General features: G+C 36.3%; 1 protein-coding gene across 3 annotated transcripts in view; it reads right to left on the reverse strand.

The window, feature by feature from the left end:
- The window catches only part of TENM4 (teneurin transmembrane protein 4), a 1,673,798-nt gene that overhangs the window by 772,722 nt on the left and 886,899 nt on the right, over positions 1–14,177 (reverse strand). For all 3 annotated transcript variants that reach the window (XM_071817725.1, XM_071817645.1, XM_071817681.1), the window contains exon 6: positions 10,430–10,510. The gene's annotated coding sequence lies outside the window, so the exon portion shown is untranslated. The remainder of the gene's footprint in view (positions 1–10,429; positions 10,511–14,177) is intronic.

Genomic DNA, 14,177 nt, shown 5'->3' on the forward strand with positions numbered 1-14,177 from the left:
ACTCCCAGCTCTACTTCTTAGGAGATTCACATCCCATCATATTTATATTTTGCTATTGACTGTAGAAATATGAAGCAGAGGCGCATAAGGCACAACTGCACTAGTAGCTCCCTAGCAGTCCAGTGCAACTTCAATGGTAGATAGTGGAGCATCAAGCCTTATTGAGTTTAATTTCCTGTGATGGAATTGCTTTCAGCCCAACCCTTCTGTCACTTGTGCATGATCTGCAACTCACAGTTTCTTTTCTTGCATTGAAGGCAGTACAAAGCCCTCTCTGGAACTAGGATTTCAAGTGCTTCAACTGGAACTGTGAACCTAAACATCTTTACAGGTTTGGCTTAATAAAAGTTCTGAATGTTGACATCCAAAATTAAAGCAAAACTAAATGCCATTATTTTAAAAACATATAAATGTACATCTAAATCATCTAAAGAACTGCTTGCTCCTGCTTTAGGGTATGTGTGTGAAATAAAACCAATCTGGGTTAGAAGACTGCATTGAATTTTAGGACTCACATGTTTTTTAAAACCATTGTAATTAGGCAGTGGTTATCTTGAAGGTGGGCTCTTGCATTCACTTACATTTGCTTTCTCTACACTATAATTTGCAGTCCTGCTCCCCATGCCCTCTAACTATATATCACACTGAAATTTATTCTCTAGCTGTACACTCACATTTTTTTCCAAAGGAAGGCAGGCATACAGAAAGAAGTTTTTGTATCCAGGTCCCATCCCTACAGAGATTTAGGCTATAAACAGTGATGCAGCCATTAAAGATAAGAAACAATAACAGAAATTCTGAAGAGGCTGTTCATCATGAAATTCTCTTTAACAATGTTATTCATCATCCTCTGTCAAAGGACCTAGAGTAATGGCAAAAAATACTATCAACCTTAACAAAATTTATTCAAATGCAATCACTACAAAAAGTAGTGTATTTTAGCTATATGTGAAATTGAAAAGGATCACATTATTACAATAAGAGAAGACAAAATATGAAACATGGCTGTGTTTTGTAAAGATTAACTTGCAGAGTTTCAGAAGGTTTATTATGTATATGAAATAAGATGTAATTTTGGGAAGATACACTACATTTTTCATATCTAACACAGTGTTTGAATTTCAAAGTGTAAAACTCACATGAAGTGTAGTTGTGGAATTCTGACCTGTGTTTATAATAGAAAATAATTCTCCCTCTGAAATTCATCTATAAATAGAAAGCTTTGGAGAATGTAATCTTTGCCAACTTGTTCTACTGTAATAGGAAATGAAGCAGTCTTAATTTCTACAATGGAGAACAAGTGTCTCTCGTACCATCATTATAGTGGAGGTATAAAAATAGAGCAGATTCATCATGATATTTTGAACTCATCCCACAATAAGCTCCTAATCTCTAGCAATTTGCAGTTCAGGGACTTCTGAGACCTTTCTGCCCCTGCGACATGGTTGAAGATTTCTCAGAAAAACTAGGACAATCAAGTATTGCATTTGGAGGTTATCAAAAGACAAATGTAATTTTCTCCCTCTGCTCCAAGTTTTGAAAGAGAAAATCTTGTGTTAGAAGGTTCGTCTTCCAATAATTTTTTAAATTCTTCATTTTTATAATTCATCCCGTAAAACATTAGAAAGACTAGCTTCCAAGCATTGGTATATCTTTTATTTCTCACACCAGTTCATTCCATATTTAGCATGCTAATTAATGTAACTGGCCAGATATAATAGTAAGTACTCCCTTCCTGACAGTTCCTCTTTTTTTCTTTCCATGTTTGCCTGCCAGGAGCTTATGCATTTCTTAAATAATTTTCAGATAATAGTATCAAAAAAGAGTAAATAAAACTTGTATTACTATGTTGGTTATAGTATTCATTTAATCAGCAACAAGACCAAACAGCATACACCTCTTCACCACTAGAATGTGTCTGTCTTATCTGTTTTCCAGATAAATATAATGTTACCTGCTAGATATGAAAACATTGTAATACATGGTTTCCTGAAACTTTTACTTTAAACAGTCACATGATATAGAACCCAACAGCTTTGGTTGTTTTGTTTTTCTTTGTGTTCTAAAGTTCCCGTAAGCCTGTTGGGTGGATCAGAGACACAATGTAGAAGACAGTAGACACGCAAAATTTAGTGAAAAATTCCTGTAATCTTTGTTGGTTTAGCATACATCAAAATTCCCCCCTCCCTCCCCAGCCTTGACTGTCTTTATACAAACTCCATTTTTCACCAAAGTTCTTTTAGTCATGCTTAAAGGCATACAAAATTATTTGTAAAATAATAATGATACTTTGTACGTAGTTCCTACCATCTACACAACCACAGTTCAGTGTAAAGCACATTGGTCTTTTTCTATCTGATTAGATTCAGATACGTACGTAGTTCCTACCATCTACACAACCACAGTTCAGTGTAAAGCACATTGGTCGTTTTCTTTCCGATTAGATTCCTTTTTCAGTCCTTGAGTGTTGTCTGTAACTTGCAGACATATAAATGTGTAGAAGTGCATCATATATAAATTAGTAAAGCTAGAAAATAACAGGCCGATTTGGAACTCTTTCACTCTTACAAATCAGCAATCTAAAATCTCCACTCCAGGAGACATATAGGAGTTCAAGCAGCATATTACTCTGTATAAACACCTTTCCACTACATTCTGACAGCTTTTGACAAATGTAACACTGATAAAAATCATTTGCAATGGCTGCATCTGCCTTTTTAGAATCCATGATGAGAACTGCGAAGACTGGTTATTTATTTAAAAGTCAAGTCTATGTTCAGCAGATTTTGTGAAGTGTGAACTGTGAAATCACTTCAGTGCCATCTTATCTTCTATGCCTAAGTGGAATCCAAGCAGTTTCTAATTTCCTAACCTGTACTTTTGGTATTTTAGCTTATTCACAAAGAACATTTGGCAAATATCTTTTGGTAACTAACCCTTTTTAATTAATTCACAACATCACTTCTGAAATGAGAATTTGCTGGCTTGTTTTGCCTGGGTAACACTGTTACACCTACACTGTATAATAACGCTCAGACCACTTGGCTGGTGAATACTTCAATCAGTGCAAGTGTTTCAATATTTATTCCAAATTCATTATTTGACTGAACATTTCTTTCCGTCATACCTCAAAACAGAACTTGATGCGTTCTCCTGATGCTGAAAAATTGTGAAAAATATTTGTAATGTTTGGCCGGTATTCAGTGTGGGTTATTATGGTGAAATTGGTGGCAGTGAGTTAAAGGAAGAAAACCAATGGATTCACACTTTCAGGCTTTGACATAAAGCTAAGCATAGAGACACCTTTAGTAAAGCCCATGAATCAAGTTTTCCTGAACCCCTATATTTCTCTAAGTAAGGTCTGAACTGGGTTCTCTCTTGTCAATAATCATTATCAGCATCTGACAAGCAACCAGTTCTAGAAATAAAATCTTCAGGCTCTTTCAAACTAGATTGCTAAGAGATGGAAGCAACACAGCTTTTATCCAGACTGCTACTGTTAACCTAGTGGGGTTTTTTTGTGGTGGTGTTTTGTTTTGTTTTGGTTTTGGTTGTTTTTTTTTGTTTGTTTGGTGTTTTTTGTTTGGTGTTTTTTTGTGGTTTTTTTTTTTTTGTGTGTGTGTGTTTTGTTTTTTTTCTTTTTTCACTTTCCTTCAAAATAGACCTTAAAGGACAAGAAACAAACCATAATATCTGATTCAATATACTCAGTCAAGTTATTATTGGGGATAAACCAACAGAATTATTTTATTTATCTGCTCATTTAATTGTACCAACCTCCTTTCCCCCTTTTCTTACCAAGGACTCTAGCACTTAATCGTTTGTATAAGTAGATAGATGTCTGTGTCTCTTATGCAACATTTCTGACCCAGCTTCAGGGGCTATACCTGGGTGAGATGATACCCTATTATCCTTTCCCAGGACATTATCTCCTTCACAGGAGGTTTAGATTGGACATTAGGAAAAAAAATCTTCACAGAAAGGGTTGTCAGGCATTGGAACAGGCTGCCCAGGGCAGTGGTGGAGTCACCATCCCTGGAGGGGTTTAAAAGGCATTTAGAGGAGGTTCTTAGGGACTTGGTTTAATGCTAGAGTTAGGTTATGGTTGGACTTGATGATCCTGAGGATTTCTTCCAACTGAAGTGATTCTATGGTGAGGCTGAATTCCATTTTATACTATCTGCAACCCACTCCACCAAAAAACCTATTCTTCCTGTTAGGCAGAAACACAAACTCTTAATTAATTATCTCCAAAGTCAGCATGTTTGCCTCTGGAGTCTGTTCTTCCGTATTTTTCCCAGTTCTCCCTCTAGTAAATAGGAACAGTTTCTACTCCACCTGAGACCAGAAAGTGGTCTTTCAGTGATTTGTTTGAATATTTATCTTTTTTTTCTTTCTGGAAAGGATGAAAATCTTTCTAAATGCCTGGATTTTGATCCTGTAATCTAAATCACACATGATACAGGACAGATAAGAAAAAAGTCTTGAGTTTAATGTAGAGGAATGAAACTTGGCTAGTGGATAGAACATGAGACTGGCAGACAGGAGGTTTGGGATTTATTCCTATCATTATTATTTGCTTTTACACGATTATTATCAAGTCATTTAACCTCTGTATCTCAGGTCCCTCTATATACAGAAGAAAAAATAACATTTCTGTATTCCGAGTGGATATTGCATGGAGTGAGGCCTAATTAAAACCAGTAGAGTTTGGAGATCCTTGGATAAAAGGTGTTATAAAAAGTTCCAATTATTAATTGCTTTGTGCTCCCAAGTAGATTTTAAGTCACATATCTCTTTGAATCATGGATCTCTCTATTAAGCAAAGATTGCTAACAGTGTGGAATCCTGCAGTTGTTGGCTTTTTAATTTCAGAAACAGATGTCTTTTGAGACTGAGCTTATGCACTAGTCTAAAATCTCAGCTGATATCTTCAGAATTCTGAAATAACACAGAAAAAAAACAACGCAATGTTTACCCACTTCACTTTCTTTCAAAGGTTTCTGCACATTTTTCTGTCTTTCTGTGTTAAGTCCACCACCTTAGAATATATGCTATTTCCCCAGGTGGATTAGATTTAATCTAAAGCAGTTTTTCTCTCCCCCACCCCTCCTGTTTCTAGTTAGAGAATATTCAAGAGGAGTTAGGGAAAGGGCATGCATTGTATAAAATCTTCTGCTTCTCAGGTTACGAAGCTAAATGGTGGTACTTGAGTTACCAGACTCTTACATGAATCCTGAGCATCTAAATAGTTTCTTTTAAGCACGTAGGTGGGTGTGAACCAATGTGTAACACAATCACCCCTGCTTTGGTTACCTTTTCTTCCTACAAGGTTGCAATGGGTAAAACACTCAACAGGCAATGACCCAAAACTGTTTTTTTTTTTTTCACTCACCTTTAAAGGTATGCTCCAATTTCTTGCAACTCTGGCAAAACCTGATCTAATTTATTTTTAAGAGATCCAGGAAATCTACAGAATATCACCTTACCTGTAACTTCCCAGACTCTGTTAAGAGGTATTTGGTTAATCACTGTATTGCTTTGAGCTGAGCGAACTACTGAGCTGAGCAAACTATTGTTTTTCAGGAAGACGTTAACTCAAATCTAAACATACCTTTAAAAAACCCACAAGATTTCTGGCATTATACCATACACCCATCATCTTAGACTGACAACATTTGGGGTTTTTTTGAATACATAACACATGTCCAAAACCAGTTAGCTTCACTATCACTTGGCAAAATTTTCCACAGAAATACACAAAAGTCCAGTTTTCTTCAAGTTGAGTTAAAACTCTTTGATGAGGTGCATTTGGGTGATTAAAGATGAAGGATGGAAAATGCAGAAGGTACAAGAAACGTTTCTTTGAAAAACAGATGAAAACATAGTGCTGCTCAGTTTTGAACCCAGCATTGATACTGTCAGCCCTTTTTGCCTCGTTGAAGACGATTTATATTCACATTTATGTTGAAATATTCCACAGGGCTATGTAGTGTCACTTTAACTGATATCTGTTATCTTCCCCACTAACCCCAACTAAAAAAACACAGCTTGCACTTAGTGTAGATGTACAAGAACACTTCACTAGTTGGCACTAGAAGGACTGTTTGATGCCAAAGCCAGAATGAGCTTCCCAGCTTGATCTAAACAACTGGAATGGTACCACAAGAGAGCTGAGAAGAGTCAAATTCCAAGCAAATTTTTATGTATAAAATTGATTTCTACAGGTGATTCTGGACTGGAGTAACAGACTGTTTATCACCCAGCAGCAAATGTCCATGTGTCAGAATAATAGCAATGATGATGAATGTAACTTTTCTAAAGTAAAACTGCATTTTTGAACATTTCCAGGGGAAAACCACACCTTTCACTCCAGCAAAAGCAGTATTAATCATTTCCCTTTGACCCAGGGTCTGTTATATTAAAGGAACCAGCTTGTAGTATTCAAGTTATTGGTGAGAGTTCCTAGCAACTGCTCTGGGTTGTTGCATTTAACTCTTTATTTATTGAAAATATTCCAGCTGCATCTATTCAATATTTATTATTATTTAATCCGTAAGGAAATGGGAATTCTAAAAGCATTTTTGATCAATGGTTTCAATCTTGAAAAGCTTTCAGGTGTGGCTGACTGTGATTTCTGCAGAGTGAAACTCTACTTCTAACTCCACTCTCTGATCATTTGCAATTCAAGAAAATGTTTTCTGAAAGGATATTTGAATTTTTATTTTCTTTGTCAGTGCTACTGCTACAGTTTCAGATATCAGATAGTGAAAGACCAGAACATGATACATATGCAATCTTGTAACTGCTGTTACCTAATGTAATGCTAATATTTTCAAGGTTACCAGTATTATTTCAGTGGTTTATTTCAAGCTGTTTCCAGTAATTACATAGTAGAGCACCTGTGCTGCATGAGCATCAAGGGTATTAAGGCCAGAAATTGTACAGATAAAAAGAACACTTATTTTTATTTTAAATTGATTTTTTTTTTTTAATTCCAACAATCCAGCAGAACAGTCAACACCCAAATTTGTAAGTATGTTAAGGCATGAGAAGCAGAAAATTAAAAGGTGACTGTACAGTAGCAGCTCTAATTGGCATTATTGAAGCTGGTGAAGTACAGATAAAAAGCACAGAATTGAAAAGCTGGAGCTCAGTTCTAAAGAGCCCTTTTCAAAGAGATTTCAGATTCTAGCAGTGACACAGAAAAGGACTATTGTAATTCCTTACATTTCTGTACAATTGAGATATCCAGAGAAGTGTGTCACCTGTCAGTCCATACACCTTTACAGCAAGGCATATAAACAACATCATTATGTGCTAAAAAGATTATGATTCCTAGTGTTTGAAAACAGAGCTGCTACTTCTTGCACTTGATCTATTGAGTTCATAAAAATTTTGTTTCCAGTCATAGAACTAATTCCTTGTGTATTCCAAACAATATTATGACAACACATGTAGTGTACTCGCTGCATATGATCATCACAGCTATTTTGTGGTATGTTCAGAAGCTTTCATATCCCCAGTATGGCAGTGATTTCCTGTTAAAAGCATCAATCTACAACCTAAATCAATGGATCCACCAAGTCTGATTATGTATGGAATATAGTCTGTTGACTTCAGATGGGGTATCTAAGCCACACCATTTTAAAGTAAACATGGTAACCAGATATTGTCCTTATATTTTCAACACACTGAGAGTACAGTTTGAGAAATCTTTATGGTCTTAAATAAGAGACTCCTGTCAGTGATTCAGCTTTCACTAAACATAAATTGATACTCTTTTCTCTTAATTTAGACAATACAGATTTTACCTGGTGCAAATTGCACTAATTGCCCATTATAATGTACATTATAGAGATGACTTTATCCACAGCTTCCTTTCCCCCTCTTTCTACAAAATTGTTTCCTTTAAGAATAACAATGTTGCATCTGATAATTTGTACTCCACATCCAGGGGCTACCAATTAGAAAGAAGCAGGACTGGAAAAGAAGCCAGGAGATGACTTAAACCACACGTTTGTCTCGGTGAGGATGGGTTATATCTGACAGAAGTTTCATCAACCTGTTCTGAAAGCCCTCTAGTGACCACCTCCACAACATATCTAAGCAGTTTATTCCAGCACTTGTTTTATCTGGCCAGCCCAAGCTTTCTGCTGCTGTCTGCCTTGGATCAGCTTCGGTTTAAATTTGCTACCATTTGCTCTCTCCAGTATGAATACATTGGAGAGAAGAAAGTATCTGTTTCCTTTTCTAACAGCCTATCATGTATCTGAAGCTCATCAAGCCCCTTTCACCACAAAACATCTCAAGGAATTCTACATTTCTTTTAGGTCTCACTTGTGAACCTCTCATAGTTCATCCTTGTTTCTCCTCTGAGGTCTATGTCCAGCTGGTCCATAGCTTTTTTTAAATGTCCCAGGACAGACATTCCCTGACCAATACTATGCAGAGCAGCGGGATTCTTTTGCATTTTGCAGGCTGTACTTTTATCTACACTGTAAAATTATATTTGTCCTTTTTACAAACACATAGTATTCTTCACTTATATTCACCTGTGGTGTTTTATAACCCCCTGCTAAGGAGACTGGACACAGGGTTCATTCTGTAAAATCAGTCATAATTCCTCAAGAGAGCTTAAGATTTGCTCAGCATGTAAAACTCTGTACCCTCCAGTGATCAAAGCAGTCAGTGATCACACAGACTTCTGAGAGCAAGTCATACTCTAAAACAAAAGAGTTTAAAAGAAAATCTGAAAACCACAGGACAAATTATGTGCATACCTATGGTATCAGATATCTAATTATCTTCCACAGTCAGATCCTAACCTCACTAAAGAAATCCTTCTTCCTTTTGTCTGGCTCCCCATCTTCCCACAGTGTCTTTAGAGTTCAGTTGGTCTTATCCAGTGGATATTAAATGATGTAATTTCTCTTAAAGACTAGGTAAAGCACCTTGGTGTTCGTACATCATATAACGGTTTACTAATCATCATGCATATCACCTAATTAGACAGACTCACAGACCCATCGAGTAAGTTAGATTGGAAGGGACCTTTGTCTGTTTAGTCCAACACCTGCTCAAAAGTAAGTCTAACCAGATGAGGTTGCTGTGGGACTCGTTCAGTTGAGTTCTGAATGCTACCTGTGGAAATAAATATCCTGCTGCCAGGTAAAGATTTGCATCCCTTCCTCCTGGTACCTCTGCAGGTAATATGTGAAAATATAGAGCAAATATATTTCCCAGACATTTTCTCTCTTCCTCTTAAAGACTTAATAGAGATGACTGATTTATTTTTATTAGTGACATTTCAAAGTGGTGAGTATTTCAGCCACCGTGGCTAACATCAAATGAAATGTCCTCTGTATTCCATCAGTCTCTATAATACGTATAATTTTATGCAGCAGTCCAACAAGTCAAATTTGGTGATTTCACCTTAGGCTTCTTCACTTTAAATGCATAAATCCTTACCCCGTGGTCAGATACAAAATCCTTAACAACATTTCAAGTGCAGATTTTATACCTGATTGATTGAAGTAGCAATCAGCAGTGAGGACAGTATTGGAAATGCAATAGTTAAAGTAACTTCATTAGAAAATAAAGTTATATTTTATATTATTTCAATTTTTGTTAAGTTTTTTGGAAGAAATTAGTCTTATCGGGCTTAATGGCTTTTAGTCATTCTTAACAGCTACCTAATGAGCTCTCCAATTATATAAAGAAGAGTAATTCAATTCATACATTACTGTATCCCCTCACAGCAACACAGTTCCCTTCTTCAGAAATTACTCACTCAAGGTCATGCAATAAACCAGAGGTAGTAGCAGGACTAGAACTCAGGTACTCCTGGCTAGTGACCTTATAACTAATCCTTTTAGTGATGTGTGATTTTCTTGATACTTTCTAGTTAAATACTTTTAATATCTGACATATATTTATCAACTGTGAACAAAAACTGCACTGATATTTTTATCCCCACAAACACTCTTTAGTATCAACAACAAACCCAAACCACAGCATTACAATAAGTACAATCAGAACACTCCAAAAAAAAAAAAAAAAAAATTAAAAAAAAAAAACAGAAAAATGAGGAAAACAAAACAAAAAAATAAAGAGAAGCTTTCTGACTCTTGCACAAGCTTATGAGCTGAACTTCACACAGCTCTTACATGGGACCACCTGTAGATAAAACAGCCTACAAAGACTCATGATGTCCAATGGCAGAAAATAGAAACTGAAAATGTTTTTTATCAAGGGAAGATGGAAACATAACCCACTAATTCTGAAGTTAAAAGGGAAAGAGAACTGTAAATATTTCAAATATATTTTGTTTTTAGTAAACATCTAATTGAATATGATATAAGCTTTCCTTTTCACAGCTCAACATAAAATATCGAAGAAGACAAGAAAGCACATACAAACTACTTACCAATAAGGCTGTTTTCTAGGTATAGATTTCATCCAAAACTTGTATGACCTCCAACAGTATCCATATATTGTTATCAGGGTCCTATAAAATTATAAAGACAAAAAAAAAAAAAAACAAAAAACAAACCCATAATTCTTTGAGGAATATTATAAATAAGAAATACTATATGCTACTAAGTGTAGCATTTCAACTTTAAACAACATTTGCAAATAACACAGCAAATTACTGTCAGGTGGGTAGACTTTGCTTTATCAGAAAGGCTGATTAATCTATATTATAGAAACTACATTCATGATATGAAATGGATAAAAACTGTACTGCATTCATCTACTTGAATGCAAAGATTTTTCTTCCAGCGCTGCTTAAAAATTTAATGGTAATCTCACTAGAAAACTCAAAAGATTTTGAAAAATAAAAAAGTGTAATTTGTCTTGTTCTCCTTTACCTCTTTAAAGCTTAGTCTGAGGTAGTTATCAGACTCTCCTCAGAAGCTGGTAAAGAAAGAGAAGCACATTTGAGAACAAATCAGGCAACCTGTGTGATTGCTCCTGTCTTCACACAAGTTGTTTTGATGGACAGTTCAAATTGGGCTAGTTAACTTAGATAACATTAATCCCACCCACAGAAACAAGCAGATACAACTTAAATTGCCCATTTTTATTTCAATTGTGTTCAGCTGTTTCCCATTCTTGCAATCTGTGATGTGGTTCGTGAGGTAGATTTCTGCATGCTTGTGAAGTTCTGCTCTCAGATGAGAGTTCAGGCTTTAATACAATTAACAATCCCTGAAGAAAAAATATGGTTTTAGGATCAGAAATGTACTTCAGATTAGACTTCAGACACTGTTCTCAAGGTCTGAGATGACAAGAGAGGTAAACAAACCAATCTTAAGGCTCCTGTTTCAGAGTGAGTTATCAGAGTGCACAAACCCCTATTCAAGACCTCTATTTGGGTAAACTTTTCATACCTTAAACATTAGTAGGACACATAAAGCTCAGTGTTTACAAAGAAACTGCCGTGTATGCAGACTACAATGTAAATATTTTACAAGTGTGAAGAACCTCCTAAAAAAAAATCTTCTTTCACTTTAATGCATCCTTTGTACCAATAACAAACCAAGCGCGTGTAACTACTTCATGCAAAAGGAATAATCTTGCCAAATACTAGACGGTTGCTGAGATACGGCCCAGTCTGCCTAATAAAGAACAAATAATACATTTCAATCTGCCTTTAGTGAGTCCAGGAGTATCCTCAGCCTAAATGCTCTTTAAGTATATTCTCCCTCTTAACACGCACCAATTACAAGTAGTAAAAGCAGATGGTCAAAATAAATTAGAGACAGCTTACCAGCCCTGCCTCAGATCATCACCATTGGCAGATCTAAGCAAGAATACCAGCCAGTGAGTAGTTAGGAAGACCAGTATATGGAGCTTTTTGCCTCCATCCATTTCCAGAACAAAATTGGAGAGGCATTGCTGCTGTCAGAGTACTCAGTTTGCAGAGCCAAAGAAAGCAGAAATCTGACCAGGGATACATAAAGTCCAAAAAACTTACAGAGAGTATTTTGATTCCTTGCTGCTGCAAACACTACCAATATCTCAAACTTCCAGTGAAGAAAAGGGCTTTCATTCCCTGCATTAATTATGGTTGTGTGGTATGGAGGCCTTACATCTTTGTTTTCCCCATATACGTTGCTAAAAAGATCCAGCCATCACCAGACACTAGAAGACTTGGAGTTACCTGATTTCTCAGGTCTGATGAAAGTAAGAAGAACATCTTGTGTAGTTGCTAGGCAGAAATTGGTACAATGGCTCGGAGAAAATCAGAAACTACATAATAAGAACACCTACTGCACAACATCTTATTGACACAACAGGATCAGGTCAGTCATGACTTGTAGATGTCCATCTCTGAATATCAGGTAGACTGGCAACCTAGCTTTCAGCATTTGGATTGATGTCTAATATGACATCTGTGTTGCTCATCAGAATGAGTCCTAATTATACAAATTTGGGGGTTTTTTGTTCATTAGTTTTGTGGCGGGGGGGGTTGCAGTGTTGTCTCTGGCTCCTTCATGCTATTGTCATTAATGGACAGTAATCCTAGACTGGGATTGGACTAGATGACCTTTAAAAGTCCCTTCCAACTTAAATTATTCTATGATTCTATGACTATCCTCATGGACTGCACATCTGGTGACAATGGGGCACAGAGGTTGGATGGGTAACTGGAGAGGGGTAAAATTTTTGTACAACAGGAACAAAAGGGTCACACACTAAAATCACCCTCATTCCCAATAAACCCTCTACAAGATTATCTCACCAAAGTGAGGGACACTGCTAGGAGGAAACTGCAACAAGCACAGAAAGCCAGTACGTGAAGTCACATCTAAGAAAAGTAGTTCAGGACTGTTAAACCAAGGAGGAGAGTAGGATTCAGGCCTTGCCCAGATTAATGTTATCTTTCAAAATACATATTGATCCAGCTTCCTGAACTAAGTAAAGAGTTCAGTTCTGCCTTCCTTGAGATACTGCCTCAAACACACCTCAGACATGACCCTTATTCCCGTGCCTAAGAAAATGTGAGAGATTATATAGAATAAATTAGAGATTATAAGAAATTTTAGGAATTTCTCCAAGAAAAAGTTCTCTTGTATGCTGACTAGAAAGTGTAAAAAGTCTGATAATCCTTGCATAAAACAGGTATGCCTCACTTCAGCTGTAAGAGCTTGGAGGGTCATATACACAGATGTGAATGGTGCAGGCTGTCTGTGCCCAAGCCAGGAAAGACTTCAGAAGATAACAAGTAAGGCAGTCAGCTTTAGATGAAGGAGAAGAAATTAAGATAAAAAGAAAAAAACCCAAGAATTTTCAAATGAATGAAAGGAGCTCATTCGTCTCCCCTCCTTGAGACTGTAGGGTAAGATGTGCATCTAATACAATCCCAGAGGAATAAGACACACTAAGGGCTTTTTAAGATGTGCTTTTATCAGGCAGTTTGTGACAGGCATTATGGAATAAAATGGGACATTAGGGATATGCATTACATTAGAACATCTGCAACTTTGCTGAAGCAGATGAGATAGCTGACCTGCCTCTGTATTTCTAGAAATTAATCACAACAAGCATAAATTTCAGCAACCCAAAATTACTTATCAAAAGCTTTTTGACTTTCTGGTGAGAAAGTAAGAGTTTGGACAATGATCTAAATGCATAGTTTTGTTACTGGACCGAAGTGACAGATCCACATTCACCAACCTCCAAATGTTAAGTTTTGCTTTATATGTTTAAAAATGAGCTAAACAGACTATGAAGAATAATAAGTCATTTGAATGCTGAGTGAACCATGGGAGTGATCTCTGTCATTGCAGAGCAGTTAAACTCGCAAGTATGCCTGTAAAGTTTTGTGGGGCTTTTTTGTTCTACCTTTTAAATTGAAGACAAATTGCAGCCCACAAACATACACAAGTTTTCTATCAACTGGTTTATATTTCCATACAGACAATCTTTCTCATTACAGTTGGATTTTTTTTCCCTATTTATACTACTAAAAAGTGCAAATGCTATACGCTGTATCTAATTTACACAGCTGCATTTCAGATTTAAATTCAGGCATTTTGCAGTTCAGAATTAGGTATCTAATATGTCATGAGCATTATAAGATACCATTTGTCTCCAACCTGAATTGCATAATTGGGTAAGCTAGTCCCTGTACAACTAACGGCTATTGTGCTTTGACATATATCTTG

This window comes from Patagioenas fasciata, chromosome 1 (assembly GCF_037038585.1).
Source record: "Patagioenas fasciata isolate bPatFas1 chromosome 1, bPatFas1.hap1, whole genome shotgun sequence".
NCBI classification, from domain to species: domain Eukaryota; kingdom Metazoa; phylum Chordata; class Aves; order Columbiformes; family Columbidae; genus Patagioenas; species Patagioenas fasciata.